This window comes from Triticum aestivum, chromosome 6D (assembly GCF_018294505.1).
Source record: "Triticum aestivum cultivar Chinese Spring chromosome 6D, IWGSC CS RefSeq v2.1, whole genome shotgun sequence".
Taxonomy (NCBI): Eukaryota; Viridiplantae; Streptophyta; class Magnoliopsida; order Poales; family Poaceae; genus Triticum; species Triticum aestivum.
The window spans coordinates 464616232-464638239 of NC_057811.1; the positions used below are offsets into that span (position 1 = coordinate 464616232).

A 22008-nucleotide genomic window follows, 5' to 3' on the forward strand; every position below is an offset into this window, starting at 1 on the left:
TGCGAACATAACATAAGAACGTGAAGTAATTTTAGTACCACCTCGTATTTGACTATTTTGTAAAAACACCGTGACAGTGAACCCGACAAAGTCAATCCGTGCTTTATTATTAGGGAAAGATTAATTAACTAGTAAAAGAGCCCGTGCGTTGCAACGGGACAAAAAGAATACTTATGTCTATATTCCTAGCTCAATAATGTGAATTAAAAAATGACTTTTTTGAGTAATGCAAAAGAAATGTTGAATAATGTATGAAAATGCATGGAATCAACATTAATACAAGCATTTGATTTTATGAAAAAAAAAAAGGGGAAAAGGTATTTGTTTACCTCCAGCCAGTAGGGCTGTCAACAAAGCTCGCATTCAATGAACTGCTTCGTGCTCGATTAACTATATGCTCAAGTTTGGGTTCAACCTGCTGGCCTTGTTCGGTGGCCAGCCCAAAAATCACACTTTCAAGGTCAATGAAAGATGGCCACTTTGACTGGTTGATACGTCAAATAGGTAATTCCAATAGATCATGATGTATTGTGCTCTAAATTTGTACTATTATTTCATCATTGGTCGCTTATTTCAAATAGGTAAAACCACTATTGGTACCGGGCACACTGTGAACGACTAACGTAACTACCGGTCTATCGGGAAATAAATCCTAGCGTCCATCATTGGATATGCCCTAAGAGAACATGCAATCTGTATATATCCGACATCAAGTCCCACAAATAAATTTATTTGTAGTTCAATGCACATATATTCTCCCAGCAAACATATATGATTATCTGAAAGATGTGGTACACATATATTCGTATGAAAAGGCACTGCCTTTGTCTCAGTTAATCCATTTATAGCCATATATTCAAACAGAAGGGTACATATAAATTTTGTGTGCCCCTTGTATGATTTTCAAATGATGTCTATGCTGAATAATAGCTTTGAATACATAATTCAATTCGAAAAAATAGTCAACATACAGATGTTACATACCGAGGAATTGTGGTCTTGAAGTTGCAATATACATAATGAAATGTAATGCATGACATGCTTGATCTAAAAAGGTTATGATAGTAATGAAAAAATATAGGCGGCGGCATGCAAGCAAATTTTATAGTAATGTATGTTTATTGGGTGAGGTTGGGATTAGACCACCACTTCCTATTAGGTGTAAGATGCTCCCCTTTCTCAATTTCTTCTAAGCAAGTAACAGATTAGTTAGTGCGATTTGGTCCTCGGCAGCAAATGGAGTCTCTTCCTTCAACAAAATAAGTGATTTATGACCTGAAAATGTAACCAATAAACAATGAGTGAATAGTATCTTTATTTAAAAGCGATATAAATTATGGTTCTTTGATTGCTCTACCCATTAATCTGGCAAGCACATATCACAGATATATATGTATCATGGTTTCCAAAAGCTATTCCCCAAGAGGATACAACAATAAGAAGCCAGGGGGTGAATCATTATCTTTTAGCATTGACACCATGATGTTTCAGTGTTTTGTCATTGCAATGAACATGAAAGAACCTTCTTGGCACAGGTGCATCACTATTACCTTCGGCAGAGCGAATATTACTACTGAACAACACTCATGGTGTAAGATAGAAATATTATTATAAGGTACGTTAGTTCAAGTGACCATCGATAGCAAGGGAAACATTATGTTGTATCAGTGCTGTTATATATTTGAAATCTCAGTGCACATCACATATATATTTTCTAGCAATACCAAGCTTTGATCTCAAACAGAACATGTCCACATTACCCTTGGGATAACTGAACAACAATACCTGACAGTGGGTCACCCAGTTCAATCCATCCACCTTGGCACCAAAATCGAAAGTTCCGGGTAGCTCCAGCTTGCCAAATAAAAACCGAATGATTATGACTTATGCACATAGGTGATATCCCTGTGCAGATCATGATGGTTATACTGTACTATTGCCAACTTTGCTTGCCGCATCACAGAAATTAACACCTAAAGGGTTGAAGCACAAAATATTCAGTACTTAATATGAGTAAAGGAAAATCATAAAATTATATCTATGGACTTGCAAAGGCAATCAAGAGCAACGGCTGATGTGAAAGCTTACATTGGCTGTATATATGACTCGTCTTCTCCACCAAATTGTCACTAATAGCACAAACATTTGTGATTTGGAACTAATTGGCAGAAAAATAGGATGCAAATTTATGTCCTCTCGCATGAAACATATCATTACAGCTGCAAAAATCATGTCATGGAATAGAAGCTACAATTAATCATGTTAGTGCAAGAGGCCACAAACACGCTACCTAGATACTCCATTTGGATCACCCTGGTAGCAGCCAAGCCCTCTGTCGTTCCACCAGCAGTGAAGCCCCGGTGGTCCAGCCTGAGTTTTTGCATGGTTCATCTTCTCTGCACTGAACACTTTGGAGATGATATTCTTTGCCTTCTCTGCTTTTGGAAAAAGAAAAAACATAAAAAGGCCAAACCGTCATATATATGACCACGTCAGTTTCTATAATTTATTGTTTCTCTTAAAATTAAATGATGTCTCTTCGTCTCGTGTTTGCTTAAATATATAATCAATTGCAAGGATTAGAGGCCGGATGTATGAAAAAAATTTAAGCTTGGCTGCTGCACAGTCATTACCAGTTAGATGGACAGCCATGGAAAGAAAGCTAGATAAGCAGGATGCCGCTTTGCAAGCTTACTCATGCATCAATGAACCGTTGAAGAAATGAAATCTACCCACATACCCAGGTCTATGACAGGAGCCTAGAGAAGCCATCTAGTACGTACTGTCACCAAGTGGAGATCACTTCTTGTCGAGATCGATCGAGCCTCTTCTCGAGCTCCCTGGTCCCGATGTGTCCTGTGTTCCTCAACCTCAATGCACCGTTCCTCTCCCCTTGCAGCCTCCTCTCTGCTGCATAAATCATATATTGCATTTGTAGCAATATATAAATGCCATTCTCAGTACTCCACAGCTTACAGTAGTAAAATATCTAGCTGGTTCTGTACGGTTCCACATGCAAATTGAATACTGGAGAGTACCTAAAACCGAAAGAAGAGAAAGAGCAAGGATGTACACGCCTGCGGGAAAGTACCTACAACTGAAAGAAGAAAATGAGCAAGGATGTACGCACATATTCCCTAAGCAGCGTCTCCACCTTACCACGCTGGCTAAGAAGAATGCCTGATCCTCCCTGTCTCTCACTTGACGTTCGACTCCCTCTTCCCCAAGCTCGCACCTGCACCTTCTTCTCCCTACCTCTCCTCCTCCCTGAATCCTCCTCTTTCTCTCTTTTCCACCGGGGAAAACTGAAGAGCCGCCATGGCTTGGAGCTCTCTACCTGCCAGGAATTCGCGCTGCCACGCCGGATCCCTCCATCTCACACACCCGTCCGCCATCGCCTGGCTCCGGCGAGTTCCTGCCTAGGTTGCCAGATCTCTCGCTCTGGATTTCCTCGTCGTCACCGGCGACCCCCGCCTCGCCGCCCGCCTTCGGATTAGCCTCCCCAACCCCTACCACGCACGGATCCGGCCCCTGCAAGCTCCAGTCGCCGCCGCCGCCGTTCTACATCGAGCAGCCGTGCCACCCCCACCGCTCGAGCCGCCGCGTTGAAGCGATCCAGATGGTGCGCTCGAGCATCATCCGCGTGTAGCCGATCGGCGAGGGGTAGGCGCGCTGGCAGGGTCGCACGGCGACGCGCGGTGAGGGGCGTGGCAGGGGGTGGAGATGGGATTGGGAGGCAGGGTGTGCGGGGGGAGGGGGGCTGATTTTCTTTCCTTTCCCTCGGGCGTACCGGTTTGTGTTAACTTATTGTGAGGACTGCGCATAGAATACCAAACGCAACAGGGGCTTCTTTGCAAAAGTGCGCGACGGTGAACCCGACAAAGTCAATCCGTGCTTTATTATTAGGGAGATATATATATATAGGATAGGAATAGGAAATAGGAAAATTGCCCGTGCGTTGCAACGGGAATACACTCTGAACATGTTGTCATTGCATTGCAGCCAAATAAAACATGCAAATAAAAACAATTTCTCCCACAAAAAAAGATCTACAATTATTTAAAGGGCGATAAAGGATGGAACATCGGCAAAAAAAGTACTCCTTTTTGTTATTATAAAAATAGTCAACAAACCAGCGATTTGCATATGATAGAAATTTAGATTCTATTTTTGATTTCATATGCTATTTAATTTGGGAAACACAAAATATCGAAGTTTTTCTTCAATTTAAAATATTAGAATTAAAAATTCTGCTCTCAAATATATCAGTATAAAAGCATGCAAAATTTAGTTTTATCTTCGATAAGAAGTACACATTGGATGCATAGTGATTATGGAGGAGATTTTTGCAAGTATGACAAAAAATAATCATGTACATATTTCAAAGAGAAGTTCCTATTTCACCAATATATAACAGCGATCCAACCGCATGATCACCCGATTTGTTGAATACATTTAACCTTCAGATGTGAATGTGCATCTTACGATATGGTATCCTTGCAACTAAAACCTCTAAACCTCTAGAACATGTATAGAACCAGATGAATTCACGATTAAATCTAGCTAATAATTTTGAATGTGCCAAAACCAATTTATAGACTGAACCACTCCACTACATCAGATTGCGCAGTGCCATCCAGCTCAAAAGAAGAAGAAAATTGCAGTGCGCGCCATCCATGTGTTGGATATTCCGAACTCTCATACCTACGTGTTGATGTCGTTTAGTATGTGTCATACGCCGAGTTAGCAAGTCCTGATCTATGTAATCTGCATCTGTAAGTACAAGAAAAAATTATCGTTATCAAGGTTATGGCCTGAGGCAAACAATTGAACTATTGATCTAGTAGCTATCTCATATGTGAGAGTTTCGTCTTGGCCAAACTGTGATCAGCCTGTAGTAGCTTGGTGTACGGCAAATCGATCCGATCAAAGGAAGCCATGCACAGCTAACTGAGATTTTTTACACACCTTATAATTTATATAGCAGCTAGCCTAAATAAAATAAGGCTTTACCATATTGACATATTGTTCTAAACTTCATCTAACCCATTAACTATTGCCAACAAAGAGATTTAGCTAATTGAAATGTAAGCACATTGAGCTTGCAATTGCAGGTAGTGCGCAAAGCAATTAGGAAGTAGCTAGGGAATGTTGGATATTCCGAACTCCCATACCTACGTGTTGATCTTTTTTCTGAGTCCCAAGTCATAGTAGGTATCATCCACCGAGTTGGCAATTTCTAATGTATGTAATCAGCATCTATAAAGTTTTGCCTGCACATCGGACATACATGCCTTTGCCCAAGCATCAGGGAAAGGTGTGCGTGTTGTCATCATTGAATCTGCGGACAACCAAAAAGTTAAGATCAATCTCCATGCTCAACATAATCCGCAAAAATCAAGTGACTATTTCCCCTCTCGATCTCCTCGCTCTACTCAACCATGGTAGGCGACAGAGCCAGAACAGGGAAGCTTGTGTGGGCTGGAGGCTGTCCACCAGGAGGGCCTGCACGGGAGCCGGCAGGCGTCTGTAGCAGGCCGTGAGCCGTATTGGATGGGAGAGGAAAGGGGTGTGGAGCAGTGAGCAGCGCCCCGAGGGAGCGGAGATAGAGGTACCAGGGAGAGGCGTCGGCATCCTTGCGCACAGAAGCGCTAGGCGGTGGCGGAGATCCTGCGGGAGGCGCCAAGGTGGCGAGGTGAGTCTCCGGCGGGGTCGCGCAGAATCAGGGCATCCACCGGCGGGCGGCGTGCTCCAAGGAGCTGTCGGCCGAGGCTCCGTCTTGGATATCGAACGGCGGCGAGGGGCTACGAGACGACTGGGGATGGGAGAGGGTGGAGAGGGTTGCTGGGAGCGGAGGGATGGGGCGCGGCGGCGGAGGGAACCCTAGCGCCGGGCGGCCGGGATGGTTCGTGTTCTCGTGGGGATAGAGAGACGGGCATATGTAGAATCGTTTTTTTTCCTGTAGAATTGTTTTTGTTTCACTTAAGAGATGAACCATCATGGAGTGCGGGTTGATTTTTTTTTTGCCATTCCGACAATGACCTAAAGGAAAAGCCCTGGATCAAGGAGGAGATCGGGATGGACGTGGTCGGACGCGACGCACGTGCCTACTCTGGCCCATACGGAGGCCCAGCAAAGCGACGTACAGATTCAGGCGGAAGCCCAACATAGCGACGTCATTAAATAAAATTAACGATAACAACGTGGTACGAGCAGAAGCATTAGTACCACCTCGCGTATATATTTAAAATTTAAACTGAAAACGTAAATTCACTGGAAGAAGCATATTGTGACGGTGAACCCGACAAAGTCAACGTGCTTTATTATTAGGGATAGACTAGCACATATGCCCGTGCATTGCAACGGGAGAAATTAGTCTATACATCAAAACAACATCCGAACGGTGGCGTCCGGCGATGACACGGAGGTGCACGCCAAAATCTAGATAAATGTAGTTATTTTTTGTTTCTCCTAAAAACCAGATTATTTGCATGAAGAAATGATGGGTAACGTAATAGATGCACTATTTTTTCTATTAAAAAATTACAGACTAATAGCACAACATAAAAATCAATGAGTTTATCCCTTCACATCGAACCACGGACCTCTGCATTTTCTATTTATCCCATGTCAGCACAAACCCATATAGACAACAGCAACAAAACTTCTCATAAAAGACAGAGTTGAACCAAGTTGAGCTGCAGTCTAGCTTCGTGTGGTAGCATAAATTGGGACGACTCATGTTGTGCGGTGGTAGCATACACTGGGACATCTCTTGCTGTGCGGGGTGGGTTGACGGCAGAAGTCTCGCATCTCACAACAGCAGCAACACGTGGCCTAGCAGTCGGAGTAGGAATGCAGCTTCGATCGTCAGAGCGTTGTGTGGTGGTGGCGGACAGACAGAGCATGCAGCGGCAACCTTCGGACCTCATCTTGTTTAAATACTCTTTATGCAGCCCATAATCCTCTGCCTTTAATTACTGAGGTAGCCTACAAATCCTCTTTCTTTTAAATTATGGGGCAGCCCACACAATCCTCTGTTTTTTGTCATGGAGCGTGCACAACACGCCCCCCCCCCTGTTTATTTAGCTCACATCCTTTAGTCACAGCAATGTTCCTTTCCTCCTTCCCCACGTTTGCTTGTTGACCATAACGTATATGAACAGCTGCAAATCCTTTTCTGACGGCGAGGTGGAAGTAATAAACATGGCATGTGCTAGCTCAGTGGTTGGTGTCTCCTAGACTGAATGAAAGGTCCTGAGTTTGACCCCAGTATTCTACATGGCGTCTATTTTTTGCTGCTTTTCAAAAATCCCACGCTAGCCTCTGTCGGTCAGATGCGCCAAGGCCCATTACAGCAGGGGCGAAGGCCCATTATTGCTGGCGAGGCAATGTTGACGAAAATATAATCAGGTGTGGTGCGTCAAAAAGAAGTACCACCTCATAAAAAACAATAATAATATAGATCATCTAAGCGGGACAAAGCCAGAAAAAAAACTGAAAGCGTAAATTTACGGGAAGAAGCGTATTGTGACGGTGAACCCGACAAAGTCAATCCGTGCTTTATTATTAGGGATAGATTAGGGATAGATTAAGGAGGAATAGACTAGCAAAAGGGCCCGTGCGTTGCAACGGGAGCAAAAACTATCTCACGATGTTTGATATTGAGCATTTGTTCATACTAAGACCTAATACCCCCTCATGTCTAAAACGTCTTACAAAATTGAACACAGGGAGTATTAGATTGTCTTTCGGTCTGAAAAAAGTCTTTTTGCTAATTCTGTAGTTGTGCACACACCCTGAGTTTGATTAGGAGAAAACAAAATGAACCTACAGTACATATTCTATCTCCCCAAAATCCACAGGCTCCAGGAGTCACTGATAAGTATGTTTCCCAACACCACAACACAAGAAGGAATTAACTGGAAGTAGACCAAGAAAAACTGAACTAAGCACAGCCATGCTGCCACAAAAATTAAAATCTTGGTACGGTATCATGATTCTTTTATATCATTGTATATGTATTACATTTAATATACAAAGAAAATGAAAATCCGACAAACCCACTTCTGGAGGCCTAACACCAATGAACATCACCATTATATTTTTTTTCTTCGGTAGTGGGACAGAATTATCATTGAGATGTGATGTACCTGCTAAAGGAACTGGAACCAACTAATCAATCTGCAAACTACCATTTTGTCAGAATGCTAGAGAAATGATCTACATTTCAAGATACAATGCAGAAGTGTAGACTGTTAGGACTTCTCGTACAGTTTTTTAGAAAAAAAAGTATGTTGGGACATAGCAAGTTGAAATCATCCGACATACAAACAGTCAGTTAGGATCAAAGGCGTACTACTTTTTTATGAGGTTCATAAGCATCTATCTAGAATCCCACTCCAAAGAATTATGTAGAGCCAAAGGGGGTCCGAACAAAGAATCTCATGTGCTAATATATTTTGACAAACCTATATCCATACTAATAATCTTTCCAGAGAGTACTAACAAAGAATTAGGAAATTGTCCCGTTGAATGATGAAAAGCAAAAATGGAAGATGATGGGTTGTTCATATGCACCTGATCTTTCCACCAAAACCAAACATCATCCATCTTTGGTAGCTTCAAATCCTGTTGTAATACTGATTCCTCTGCACCAATGATCTCATCTCTACCACGCAATTGACAGGTTTTATCTCCCTGGAAACATCGGTTGAATAAATTGACTTTAGTTAGTATGTTTATTTTTTCAAAACCAGCCATGAAAAACTTTAATTTTCAGGGAAGCTTCACTTTCCAAAGAAATTTATCTAGAAATTAATATTTCACAAGTCCATTCTCTTGTACAGGTAGCTAACCGAAAAAAATCCCATCAGAAGTATAACTAAATCTTTATCAATGCAGAAATTGACAGCTTCACAAGTAGCTTGGAGGCTGTTTCACAATTTTAAAATATCGCACCAATGTGTCCATGTACTTTGCGCTGACTCCCAGCAATTTGTAAGAATCTCAACAATAGATACCCTTTGCTAAAAGCAAATGTTGTGCATCCTAGGGATAAGACTGAGTAAAAGGTTCACAATCCACAAATCTTTCGATCACCTACCTGTTTCTAGTTCTGGGATTAGTTAACTCAGTTACCAACGAAGTAATTTCAGGCTTTCTACTTTACACAATACCAATCGAATTCATCAGAGAGTATCTTTGTACCTACTCTACCACGAAGAAGCTAGGTAATTTAGCAAAAAAGGCAACTGTGTAAAAACACAATAGTGCTAGTTTCACTGGAATCTGATTCCTTTCCACCACTGTTGGAGTCTACAATGCATCGGCAGAACTGAAGGGATTGACAAGTTCAGTGGCAGTTCCCATTAGGTAGCTAGCAGGTTGTACTTCGTTTAAAAAAGGGGATGACACAAGAATAGTTCTGTTAGGAAAGAAAGAGGGAGGAATACCATCTCAGAGTAGTTCGAGCCGCGCCACTCCATGGGTACGGCAGCAGCGATGCAATCGGTGGACGTCCAAGAGTCCTCCTTGGCACGATCGCCATCCCGGACTCTGCTTCCATACCCACGAGCCAATGGCGGCTGCTCAGCCTCGAGGGCTGCGAGCCATAATCACCAAATAACAATTAAAAATGAATTATTTCTATGCAAGTCTACATATATATTTTAGTGGCTTTTGCAGAGTTCATAGCTCCAATATATCTATAGGGAAGCTTACAAAAACAATATTCATATCGTACTAACTTCACAAATTTGGTTCAAAAGATTGTATGGTGAGAACAGCTTATAGGATTTATTTTACATGGTTGATGACTTGGAGCACGCAACAAGAACTCCATACATTTTGTTCAAGTAGTAATTCAACAAATGTTTTGTGTGTGTTCCTTTTATCATGAAACCATAACTGGACATGTAGTAAAAGTCCCCTAGAAATCAAATTTCTAAACTGCACATCATGTAATATTGATGAGTATGTAACAGTAAAAAAATCTTATTTTGTGGAAGGGGACATGATTTATTTTACTACCTAAGGTCAGCCCGCTATATCAGCACAATAGGGCAAGAAACCAAAATCATAACAGAGACATAGAAGGGATTGTGAAATTCCAAAACACAATCAATCTATCGTGAACATAAAATTAGTAAACAAATAAGTAATGAACTTGTACAAGAAATAAGGAACGAGAAAGAGAACCATATACTTTGGCGATATGTTGTACCCAATATCAACCATCTTCCTGGTGTGCAGCTTGATGCAGGGGCGGTGGAGAAATAGCAATTCGTCAAACACCATGAGGGCATTGACTCTAACCAACAAATTAGAGTGGAAGAGTACGAATCCACCTGCAGAACGTGTACTCGTCGAGTGTTATGCTGCCTGGCCTGACACCACACCATCCTCTATGGAAGAGTCAACGCCATTGAGCTAATTTAGGAGGAGCAGTGGGGTTGAGGGGCAGAAGTTCAGCAGCATGGTGCGAGACGGGAGCTGCCTATAGAACCACGTAGAGGAGACGGACCTTGGGCTGGTGGTGCGGATGTAGGAGCAGCATCCGCGGCCTCAGGGCACTCCACTGGGGCGCCATAGCGACAGGAGGGCTCCGCGTCGTCGCGCGCCCAGCCATCCATGGCGCCGTCGTCCGCTTGCACCTGCAAAGGATTTCGCAACGCCGTGTCGTATCCCTCCGTCACCCGCGCCCGTCGGTCGTCGCCCGGCTCCGGCGAGCTCCTGCCTAGGTCGTTGCACCTCCATTCCTTTGTCGCTTGTCGCTTCTTCTCTCCTCACCTCCTTGTCTCGTTTCTGCCCGAGAAGCCGCGCTCCGGCCTTCCTCGCCGTCACCGGTGACACCCCCGCGCCGCCCACCTCCGGATCCGCCTCCCCAGCCCCTGACGCGCACGGATCCGGCCCCTCCAAGCTCCAGCCGCCGCTGCCCTGGGCACTTCCTCGTCCCTTACCTCTGGCCGCCGCCTCCCCTCCGGTTTTTATACGTAGGCGTGGTAGGTTGATCTCGATGGACGTCAACTCGGTCCCGTCTCGTGTCCTTGATCAACTCCTTTTTCCTGTTCGTGGAGATCTTTTACGTACCAAAACGCTTCTTCCTGATTAATAACAGGAACAACGGAACAGTCGTGCGTGGAACAACGGAACAGTAGTGCGTGGCGGACCATATGATCACATGAATAGTATCACCTCGGATGTAGAAAATAATATAGGTGAAAAAAACTAAAAGCGTAAAATCACAGAAAGAAAGCGTATTGTGACGGTGAACCCACGGAGTCAATCCATACTTTATTATTAGGGAAAGACTAGCACAAATGCCCGTGCGTTGCAACGGAAGAAAAGTTGATGTGTATTCGATTATGTGCAAAACACACATGTTGTTCATGAAATTGTGCATGCAAAATATCTCTTGTGTTGCAATGGATACTATAAAAAAAGTTAAGAGTTTGTGTGGTACTCGATAGTTTACCTCGTGGTGCACAGTCCTCTTCGGCCTCCCTTATCTTTCCTTTGGTGTGAAACTGCTGGCATGCAATGTCGATCTTTAAAAAAAAGAAAATGATACGATTTTGATATACATGTGACATTGTCTTATAAAGTTTTGACCAGATTATCAATCAAATATATGCCACTTCCATATATTGCACAAGCAATTGAGAAAAATTATATTACTGGGTTTGGATCAAAATCTACTACCTTTGCTTTCCAAAAAATAACTTCTTTGAAATGCATAATTACCACTCACATGATGCTCAATGTGAGCAAATATTTTTATAAATATATGCAAAACTGAAGCACTAATGTTACTTATCAAGATGTACAATGCAATTTCAAAGCGGGAAATGAAATGTTTTTTTACGGAATGGGCTCTAGGGTTATGAACTTATAATCATGGAAACGACTCGGTCATCAGACTATAAGTTCATTCCATTCCGAACCAGACCGTGCATATTCTTATTATGAGAAGGGGTCATTTGAGCCTATGAAAATACGATACTATGTTTACATAGAAATCCCTACGTCGTTACATTCTATTTAGGATTAGCAATAGGTGTAATGAGACCTGCTTTTGACATTGGGTACCATATATGCACCTCTTTGGGCTTCTATTGAATCGAGAAATTGGAAACAGTTTTTTGGTTGTTATGAAACCGGGTTCCTTCTATGTCTTGCATATTCCATAACAGTAGTCCAGCTATCTGTGTATTCATCTCTTAGTGAACAAATGGAACTGATATAACACCATCCTTCTTAGGCCTTGATTACCCGCGTGCACATTATTAGCAGAAGTGTTCTAACAAAAGACCCCGTTTATTGCAACGGTATAAAATAAATTTCAGAGTTCGCGTGATATTGGAAAGTACTAAGCTATATCTCTCTATCCGTTAGATTCCTCCTCGTCTTATCATGAACCACTTCAAAGATAAGATGACCGGTTAGACAATAAAGTGTTTACATTGTTTGGTGCTCTTTTGTTCATACGTTGTCGTTAGCAATAGGAGCACACCGACCGCGCCAACGCAACCAATTTCCTTGACACCATGGTCAGGGCTCATGGAGGACCAGGATTGAGGCACCCAGAAGAAATATCGTTTCTAATCAACCCCAAGAAATATTTCTTTAAGAACCATGATCAGCTAGTCCACAATAGAGCCCCAAATATTATTTTTCCTTTAATAAATATATCTTTCTAATATTTCCGTCACATGCATTTTAATTACTGTAAATACAAATGCATTCATGAACATTAAACCATGGTCCTACAGTGTTAAAAAAACCATGGTCCTACAAACAAATAGCAGCCAAGTAGTACTCGATCCATTAAAAAAAAAGAAATTGTAGAGCGACACCAGCAGCTTCTAATCGGTGCGGCCATCAAGTTCGATTAAACAAAGCAGCATCTAGCCCAGCGCTCGGCCTTATCTCCTCGCTCCAGAAATCTCGCCATCGCTCGGCCACCTCGGCCTCCCCTCCCTTGCTTGTCGTCGCCCAGCGGGGGACCGGCGAGGTGAGCGCGCCTCTCTCCCATTCCCTTTGATCTTCTCTCTCTCTCGCCCTGTTTCTGCCTCCTCATGTGTGCAAAGTCCCTCCTTCCTTCTAATTTCATGGGAGTTTGTTGATTCCTTTTTTCCTTTCCTGATTTCCGATGCCGCTTCTTCAGGGCCATTTGTTGATTCCTTTTTCCCTTCCTTTGTTCCCTTCCCGATTTCAGGGCGGCTTGTTGATTATCTAGGTCGTAGGTATATAACGGGCGAGATTAGATGTAAGGGAGCAATGTGGGATTATTTTGACTGTAGAAAGGACCCTTTTTGTGGGCTAGCACAAATTGATGACGGCATAAATGACGGGCCGGGAAGTTGCACAGGGATGGGCCAGGCCAAAGCAGCCCTAATGCAGCGAGCGTCGACGTGCTACATAGGGAGGCAAAAACGAACCGTTCTTTTAGTACCACATCGAGCGTAACGTACGGGATGAACCGTACGGACGGACATTTGACGGTGAGACCAAAAACGGACGAAATTATGGTGGTAAGAAGCAATAGCTCTTTTATTAGTAGGTATAGATATAGATATAGATATAGATAGATTACTCAAGCTTAATTTCCCAAATCTAGTTTAATAGTGCCAACAATAGTTATAAAGGCATGCATTGTTTTCCACTATAGAGATAGCTATAGAGTATCTACTTCTAGTGTGGATTTTCTAACTTGTAGTTATATTTTTTACATGATCTTCCTTGGTCTTTGTACCCAAAATATCACTATGTTTCTGGGAAAAAGAAATCAAAAACTCAAATGTGTAGTTATGTTTTGATTGTTTGAACCAATTTTTTAAAAGATGTTTTGATTGTTTGCACCTAATTTTATTTTTAGAAAAGAGAAAATATACTCAAATTGTTGCTCCAAACAACAATTTTGTGAGTGCCCGTGAGTTTTATACAATTTTATGTGGGTGTTTGGCTCGGCTCGCATCCCTATCGGCATATGTTCATGTTCTTGCAAATACTTGTAGCCCGTGGCAATTGCTGACACGGATGGTGGTATGTGTGGGTGGTCTTGGCTCCCACTCGCCGCCAACCACGCTTCTCGATAGAATTGTCCTGGAGTATTCCAATTCCTGTCCTCTTGAAGCTAGCGTTTATCAGGTGTCATTGGAGGAACATTCTGAGAAGCATGGCGTGCTTCCTCGTCGCATCACTCGTTGGCCGAGTCCACACATGGTTATTCCTCTTTTTATATTTTGCTAGCAACTTACACGGTGCGTTCTTCTAATTGAAATCAATCGATGTGCTTGCGGGAACTACAGGAGTATTTTTTCCGTGATGAAAATAAATTCGTGAGTTTTTCCTTGTGTACACGACTTGCCCATCTACTATTTCTCTGTGTATATTCGTCATTTTACCAAACTTGCCCATCTTCTATAGATTCCTTTTCAGACTTGGAATGAACCGCGCGTTCAGCTAGCTCTGAGGCATAGTGATCCGTGTACATTTGTTTTGAATAAAATTCAAATTCTTCCATGACCAAATCCTATACGGTCCTGGATAAGCACATTTAAATTGATCCAGGGGAAATATCCTGACTTCAAAACTTGACGGGAATTTTCCTCACTTGTTTTAGTTCTTTGTTTATTTCTAAATTAAAAAGTCATAAAAAATAGTAGCAGAGAGAGAGAGAGGGAGGCGGGGGGGGGGGGGGGCGGGGGGGGGGGGGGGGGGGGGGGGGGGCAGCGCAACACCCAGTTGCCTAGGCGGCCTAGAAAAGGGCCCATCACCTGTTTACCCTAAGCAGACCGATCCCAAATTCATCTCCTCTCTTGATCCCTTCCCTTGTGCGCCGCCACACAGGCATGCTGCCTTCCCACGCCCCGATCTCCTCGCCCCCTGCTCCCCGCGCCTTTGGCAAGGAGTTGCCGCCGGCGTGCTCCTCCTCCGCGCCTTCCCTTCCTTTTCTTCCCTCCTCTGACCTCGGCGGCGACCAGCGCCGTCCAAGTTTGCCCGCCGCCGGCCGCCGGCCCACACAGTCGAATGTCGCTTCTGCTCCGGCCATGACATCGTCTGTGTCGACCCAGTGCTGTTGGGCTCCTTTTCCTCTCCGTTCCTCTCTGCCACGCCGCGGAGGAAGCTGGTGCAGTTTGGTCCCCTCGCTCGGCTCGTCCGCCTCCCCCGCAAGATCCCTCTGTTCTCTGTTCTTTTCTTCGTTAATTCCTTCGATTCTTGAGGCAGCATCTCCCGCTCGATTAATTCCTTCTTTGACCAACTCCTTCGACGCTGCTTGTTGTCGTCAACTCACAAACACATTTAAACTGATCGGACTCTCGACTTGTAAACGGTGTGGGACTATCTATTAGTCACAATTTGTTTTCGAAAAGTGTAACGGCCCAACGTGTGGGCATTAGCCAACTCACCCACAGGCCTTCATCACCGTCCAGTAACTTTTGCACGAATCTTGACACAAATTAGCTGATTTTGTATGCCACGTAGCACAACTCGCGTATGTGGTGTGTGAGAGAGGTCGTCCACACATCCGTTTTACCACACGGAGGGGCCGGTGTGTGAGCGTTTAGCAGTTCACCCACACACCAGTTTTCAGTCACGCACAAGGGCTGGTGTGTGGGCGTTTGCCATCTCGCCCACACGCCCGCCTCCTCTCCCACACCGAAGCTGCCAGTCGCCATGCGTTTTACAGTGTACATGACAACTGCCCTAGTGTGATTGCAAGCAGATGACAACTCTTTTTTTATCCGAACATGTCAGTTGCCATATGTTTTGCATGGTACATGGCAAACTGCCCTAGCGTGCATGTAAGCAGATGGCAACTCTTTCTTTTTAAATGGCAACTGCCCTAGCGTGCTTGTGAGCACATGGCAACTCTCTCTTTTACCCTAACATGTTTTTTGCCATGCCTTTTTTTGTAGCGCTACATGGCAACTGCCTAGTGTTAGTAGGTGGCAATTCTTAAAGTTTTGAAATCATGGCAACTGCAGTAGACCAGACTACACATGGCAATAACTGTAGTTGTCCAAAAAATGGCAATCTGGAACTTTGACCTGAGATGGCAACTACAGTTGAGCAAACATGGCAACTGTAGTTGTCTGACATGGCAATCGTAGTTCAGCGACATGGCAACTGCACTTAGACAAACATGGACGAGGGTCCGACCCATGGCAACTGCGGGGCGCGCGGTAAAGTGTCACGTGGGGCGTGCGGGACCACGAGGTACGAGGCCTGACGTACCGGGCATGTGGGCGTTATCTATTTCGCCCACACGCACGCGTATAAGAGGGACCGGAGGGAAAAAAAGGCGTGTGGGCGCTAGTTGTTTTGCCCACACACAGACGTATGGGCTGGTCCTCTTAGGCACCGCACAGTATGTGTGGGCAGATTTCTTAACGCCCACATGTGTAACAGTTATCGGCGTCCTTTGTTTTTAGAAAAACACTGGCTAAAACACCTGACGTAGACGGGCTGAGGCCCAAGTGGCAACACATCAGCCACATGAAACAATCGCAAGGCAAGGCGAGGCCCCAAGTAAAAGCGCGACGTGGTTTCTGAATTGGTACCATCAATTAGTACCACCTCGCGTATATATTTTAAATTCAAACTGAAAGCGTAAAATCACAGAAAGAAAGCGTATTGTGACGGTAAACCCATGAAGTCAATTCATGCTTTATTATTACTAGCAAACATGCCCGTGCATTGCAACGGGAAAATAAAACGCCTGCTTCTAACATAATAAGCACGACTCAAAACCCCTTCATAGATCCACGTTATCTATTTTAACATAACGCCTCATCCATGTTATTGCTTATTCTCATTCACGGCTTCATCAACCATGATCGTGGTGTCCATCTGATCGCATTGCGTCCGAACGTGACCAATCCCAAGCTGATGATCTCGGCCACTGCCTAAACCCTAAACCCACTCACACCTTTTTTTGCGAATAAAACTCACTTACACTTGCGACTGAACCACACCATCACAAGTGAATTTCTAATTGTTTTAAAACTAATCTCGGCGAGTTGGACGTGACGTCCGCCCGCTACAACCTACACCTAGTCCACACACTATTCCTTTAGATTGTATATTAGTTTTTCAAAATGCAACAATATTCTTTTTGGAATATGTTAACACTTTTTAAATCACATGAACTTTTTAAAAGAGAATGGATATTTTTTAATTATGAATTTTTTAAGCCTGTGAACACTTTTTAGAATTACATGAACTTTTTATTTTAGAAAAGGGTGAATAATTTTCAAATTATATGAATATTAGTTTAAGACGTGAAAACTTTTTTTAAAACTTCACAAAATAAATTAAAATGCATGAACGATTTCTAAAAATTACACATCATTTTTCAAAAGGCAAAACATTTTAAATAACACATAACACAAAAAGGTATGAAAATATTAATTCTAATCGTATATTCCATCCTAGCAAGAATGTTTGGCTTAATTTCTTTCCTTCCCGACATAAGAGTTTTATTCTGTTTCTTAATTCCTTTCCTTCCTTAGTTAGGCAGGCCTGATATTATTCCTCTTAATTTCATTCCTTTCTTAGGCACACGCCAGATTATTTTTCTGTTAATTGCTTTCCTTTCAGATTTTTTTATTTTCCTTAATTGCTCCTTTCCTTCCTTTGGGCCGCTAGATTTTTCTCTCTTCTCATATTTCTTTCCTAGGCACATCTTTTTCTTCCTTAGGCAGACACGAGAATTTTTATTTCCCTTATTCCTTCGGGCCACCAGATTTTTCCTTCTTCTCATATTTGAGCACAATCGGGACCTATGCTTTGATTCTTGAGGAGGCTTACTAATTTCAATTCATAGATGAATATAAATTGGTGGGGTTAGTTGCAAGAAAGCGAGGTGGGACTAATTAATATATGGATGAATCCTATCTTATACACACAATCATTAGGTGGCTTGGTTGACCATAAGCTTTGAAATTTGATGTTGGTCGGGAGTTCGATCCTTTATGGCAGCGTATTTTTTTTGTCTCTCGGGTCGCATGTATTTCCTGAGCTGCCACGGCAGCCGGCCCATATAACAGCGGGTTGAGGCCCAGGTGTGCTCGTGAATCGTTACGTACGGAACCGGACGAAAATTATGGGAGCAAGGTGAACGGATAAAAATTTAGTACCACCTTGAATATGTTTTAAATTCAAACTGAAAGCGTAAAATCATGGCAAAAAGCGTATTGTGACGGTGAATCCGACAAAGTCAATCCGTGCTTTATTATTAATTAGGGAGAAATATATATATATTAAGGAAAGAATTAGGGAGAGATATACGCGAGGCGGTACCAAAACCGTTTCGTTCGCCGTCCCTACAAAACGTTTCGCCCGTACGACGCTCGGTTGGGCTTAGTCTAACGAGATAGGCAAGTGGGCTTTTTTATTGGAAGATTTCTTATATGGGTTGCTACGTGACTTGGCTCGTCCGAATCAGGTGTACGCGAGGACGAGGTAAACAACCAAACCAACCCTCTGCCTCCTCCCCTGCTCTCGCCGTCGCCCGCAGAACCCCACCCAAGCCCTCGCTCGCTCGCCGGGATCCAAAGCGGCCGCGGCGGCCGGGAGCAGACGCGCGCGGGAGGAGTAGTTCGGGTCCGCGCCGCCGCCCTTTGCCTCGGCCACCACCGCCGTCCGCGCCGCCGCCCTTTGCCGTCGCCACCACCGCCGTCCCCGCCGCGGCCACCACCACCGTCCAAACTGCTCTCGGCCGTTGCCGGGGATCCCGGACGCGCAGCAAATCCGTCGCAAAGGATCTCAAGGCCTGCCGCCCTGCCCGGCGCACCCATCCAGAGGCACATGTTCTCCACAGATCCATTGGATCCCTTGCCGCCTCTCCTCCTCCTTTTTCATCGCGGCTTGCCCTGGATGCTAGATTCTGCAATTCCTCACCTGCAGTATGGAAGTGCATCTTCACCTGGGGCGCTAGCTGCTGATGGCCACAGATAACAGCGACGTGTACGAGGTGAGAGTATTTTCTTCACTAGACAGCAATCTACTTTGATTCTTTACCATCAAGCATCTCTTCATAATCAATTCTGCTCAATTTTGACAATCACACGACAACCCCTAGCAAGCCTTTTGTAGAAACATCAAGTACTGTTTAAGATATGTTGTCCACGGGAAACTAATTAATGTATTTGGTCGATGTCCAGGGCTACGTAGTGGTTGCAATCTTGTATTGGCAAGTGAACAATTTAGTGTTCATTGGCAACAAAAAGAAGTGAATAATATCATGCCATAATTTTGTGTTGCTTCCCAGGCCTGGGTAGATGATGTATTGTACTTCCTCTGTTCCTAAATATAAGTCTTTTTAGAGATTTCGAATGGACTACCATGTACGGATGTATATAGACATTTTAGAGCATAGATTCATTCATTTTGCTCCGTATGTAGTCACTTGTTGAAATCTCTAGAAAGACCTATATTTAGGAACAGAGGGACTACTTCTGCATGGAAATCTACAAATTGATTATCTGCATACTATTTGATTGTACTTCTCCAAGATCTCAGCATATACCATCTTAGTAACTTCTGAAACTTCCTGGTGGGACATAAGTTCAGGAGTATAATTTATCATTGTACAAGCGCGTACTGAACCTTAATAACGATGGGATTCTGTTATTTCTTTTTCAATTTACTTGCACTCGTAAAAAATATGGTGTATAGAGCAGCACTGTTCGGTCTGCGCAGTCATATTATTCTGAGTTTCAAGGAACAAAAATGATGTATATTTGGAGACGTAGGGGTTGAGGAACCTAATGTTCTTGAAAATTTTAAATATTGAAATGGTTGTTTTGATGCAGCGGAAGGCTTTTTCCTAAAGGGATTGAGATTACCAGGATTCAGATTGGATCCCTGCTGTGTCAGTGCAGGAGAACTGCTCGAACACGTAGGCATGACATGACCGATGCTGATTACGCCCGAACTGCCCTCCTTTGACATAAAAGATTCCCGAGCCCCTCGACTGAAATCCCGACTAAACTGCAAGTTTCCCTTCTTGAAATTACTGCGTCTGAAGCTTCCAATATCGCCAACTTCGCCGGAGAACCGTGCGCCCGTGCTCGAGCAGAGGTACCAATTTTCAGTACTGTTTTTAGGGGCTTCTACGTGAATCCCATGCATGGCTTTGTGGCATGCAAGACTTTCCTGCTAGACAAGCAAGAAAACAGAGCCATCACGCTTGCCCTACTGTAGCAGCCTTCAAAGCACCACATAACGTGGGCTCTCTCAATGTCAGTTCATTAGCTGAGCTGATTTCACATGCTAACATCATGTAATCTTTTTTCTACATTGCACATTTATCAGTTGGATTACATCGTAGACTGCAGTTCAGATCATTATCATGTATGTTGCTCCTTTGAAAGTTAGACTTCATAAAGAAGCAATTTGATCCGACCACAATACCTCTGAATAGATGCCTCATAGATTTGTGGGTTCACCATCTTGGAAGGTGCAATTCTGGTGATGGTGTCATAATTGATAAATATGTACATTGCTTCATATGTTGGATAGTTTTGGCGGCCTTCTGTGTGAGGTAGACTTGACTGATGAGGGCTTGAAAAGGGGCCTTGGTTGTCTGTCAACTGAAAACTCTGTTTGTGCACAACCTATATCCTCTATGAGAAGGAACTGGATGGAGCAAGGTCTACATGCCTCAAATTGCTTAAAGATATGCTAAGCACACTTGATTTACCCAGTGGAGTAAACAAAAATTGGGTCCAGAACTACTGCATGCGTAATGCAACACTTCTGTACTACCTCAATGCGGGAGTGTGAATTGTTGATCCCACTAAGTCTGCATTTGTTAAAACATGGTGTTTTGGTAGGAGATGACTGTCAACTCATGCAATGGTTAGAGCAAAGTAAGGTATTGCCTCACCCTCTTTATACTGTCTGATTTCACTTACTCATTGGTGCATTTACTAAAAGATAAACCTCTGATACTAAAATGCTATTTTTTTTCTTGAGAAAAATTGTAATGGCCATATCTTTCCTTTATGTTCCATTGTTATTTATCTGTTTTTGATAATCTTAATTCTTACTTTTCATTGTTTATCTCTAGGTATGCAAAGAAGTTGGATTTGCGACAAGTTTATTTGGGAGATTGGTTATGCTCCAATTTAATATACATTTGCTGAACATACAGTATCACATGAATCCTTCTTCAGGTTATTTCCAAATGTCCAGTTTTATGAGAGGAAGATTAGCATGGCGGCCAAGTTGAAGGTGCACTTCCACGCCGGCGGCCCGAGCTCGACGGCAATCCGACGCAGGCAGCGTCCACCAACAGCTCCTCCTCCAAGGACGAGGTGGGCCACGCGCAAGAGACCTACGTGCAGATTTGCTGTTTCATGTCATTTATTTGCTTATTTCTTGTTTGGTCTTAATTCCAGTTTTTGTTTGTAATAGTTGTTCATGGGATGAAATTTCCAAATCACGTTGGTTTGTTTGCATACCCAAATTGTAATGATTATATTTTATTACTTTCCATCGTGGATAGAGATGTATTTGTCCTCATTTTGCTTTTGAACCATGGAATTTCTTACAAATACGTATATGGTGTTGCTTTCCCTTCTTTTACTCTTATATATATGGAGATTCGCGTGAAGAATTGGTGCTGTAGGTGCCATGGGCAGGGGCATAATTCCGCGAAATGCAATGTGGAGTTGTTTGTTGATCCCTCCTGGACTAGACCCATATAGTTAGTTTTCATTTGGCTTCGATCATATGGCATATGTCCTTGCATGCTATGTAACGATTAGTCACAAGTGGGGTATTATTTTGTTTATAGGAGCATCATTTAATGTAGAATCATGCTATTTGAGTGGTGTAAATAAATTGTTTTATAGCTTTGTAAGAACATATTAATTATCTTTTATGTTGCAATGTAGCCCATTGGATATTTTCAAGGGTGTATAATGTTTTCTTTCTCCTGTTGCAATGCACGGGCCCTTTTGCTAGTATATATATATATGATCGATTCTACAA

At 43.2% G+C, this 22008-nt stretch overlaps 2 long non-coding RNA genes across 17 annotated transcripts; one reads left to right on the forward strand and one right to left on the reverse strand.

The window, feature by feature from the left end:
* Positions 1-897: 897 nt before the first annotated feature.
* Positions 898-5970, reverse strand: LOC123145924 (uncharacterized). 16 transcript variants are annotated; one of them, XR_006472550.1, is made up of 8 exons: positions 5616-5970; positions 5441-5505; positions 5175-5341; positions 2741-4773; positions 2291-2435; positions 2089-2219; positions 1786-1973; positions 898-1275 (listed from the first exon to the last, which is right to left on the reverse strand). It is a non-coding gene; the product is annotated as an uncharacterized lncRNA (long non-coding RNA). The 16 variants fall into 16 exon arrangements; XR_006472548.1 differs by having other exon boundaries at positions 2741-2907; positions 3039-3097; positions 3160-4773; positions 5175-5969; XR_006472545.1 differs by having other exon boundaries at positions 2741-2910; positions 3039-3097; positions 3160-4773; positions 5175-5969.
* Positions 5971-18445: 12475 nt separating this feature from the next.
* On the forward strand, positions 18446-21571 carry LOC123145925 (uncharacterized). The gene is made up of 2 exons (XR_006472555.1): positions 18446-18982; positions 19824-21571. It is a non-coding gene; the product is annotated as an uncharacterized lncRNA (long non-coding RNA).
* The last annotated feature ends 437 nt before the right edge of the window (positions 21572-22008 follow it).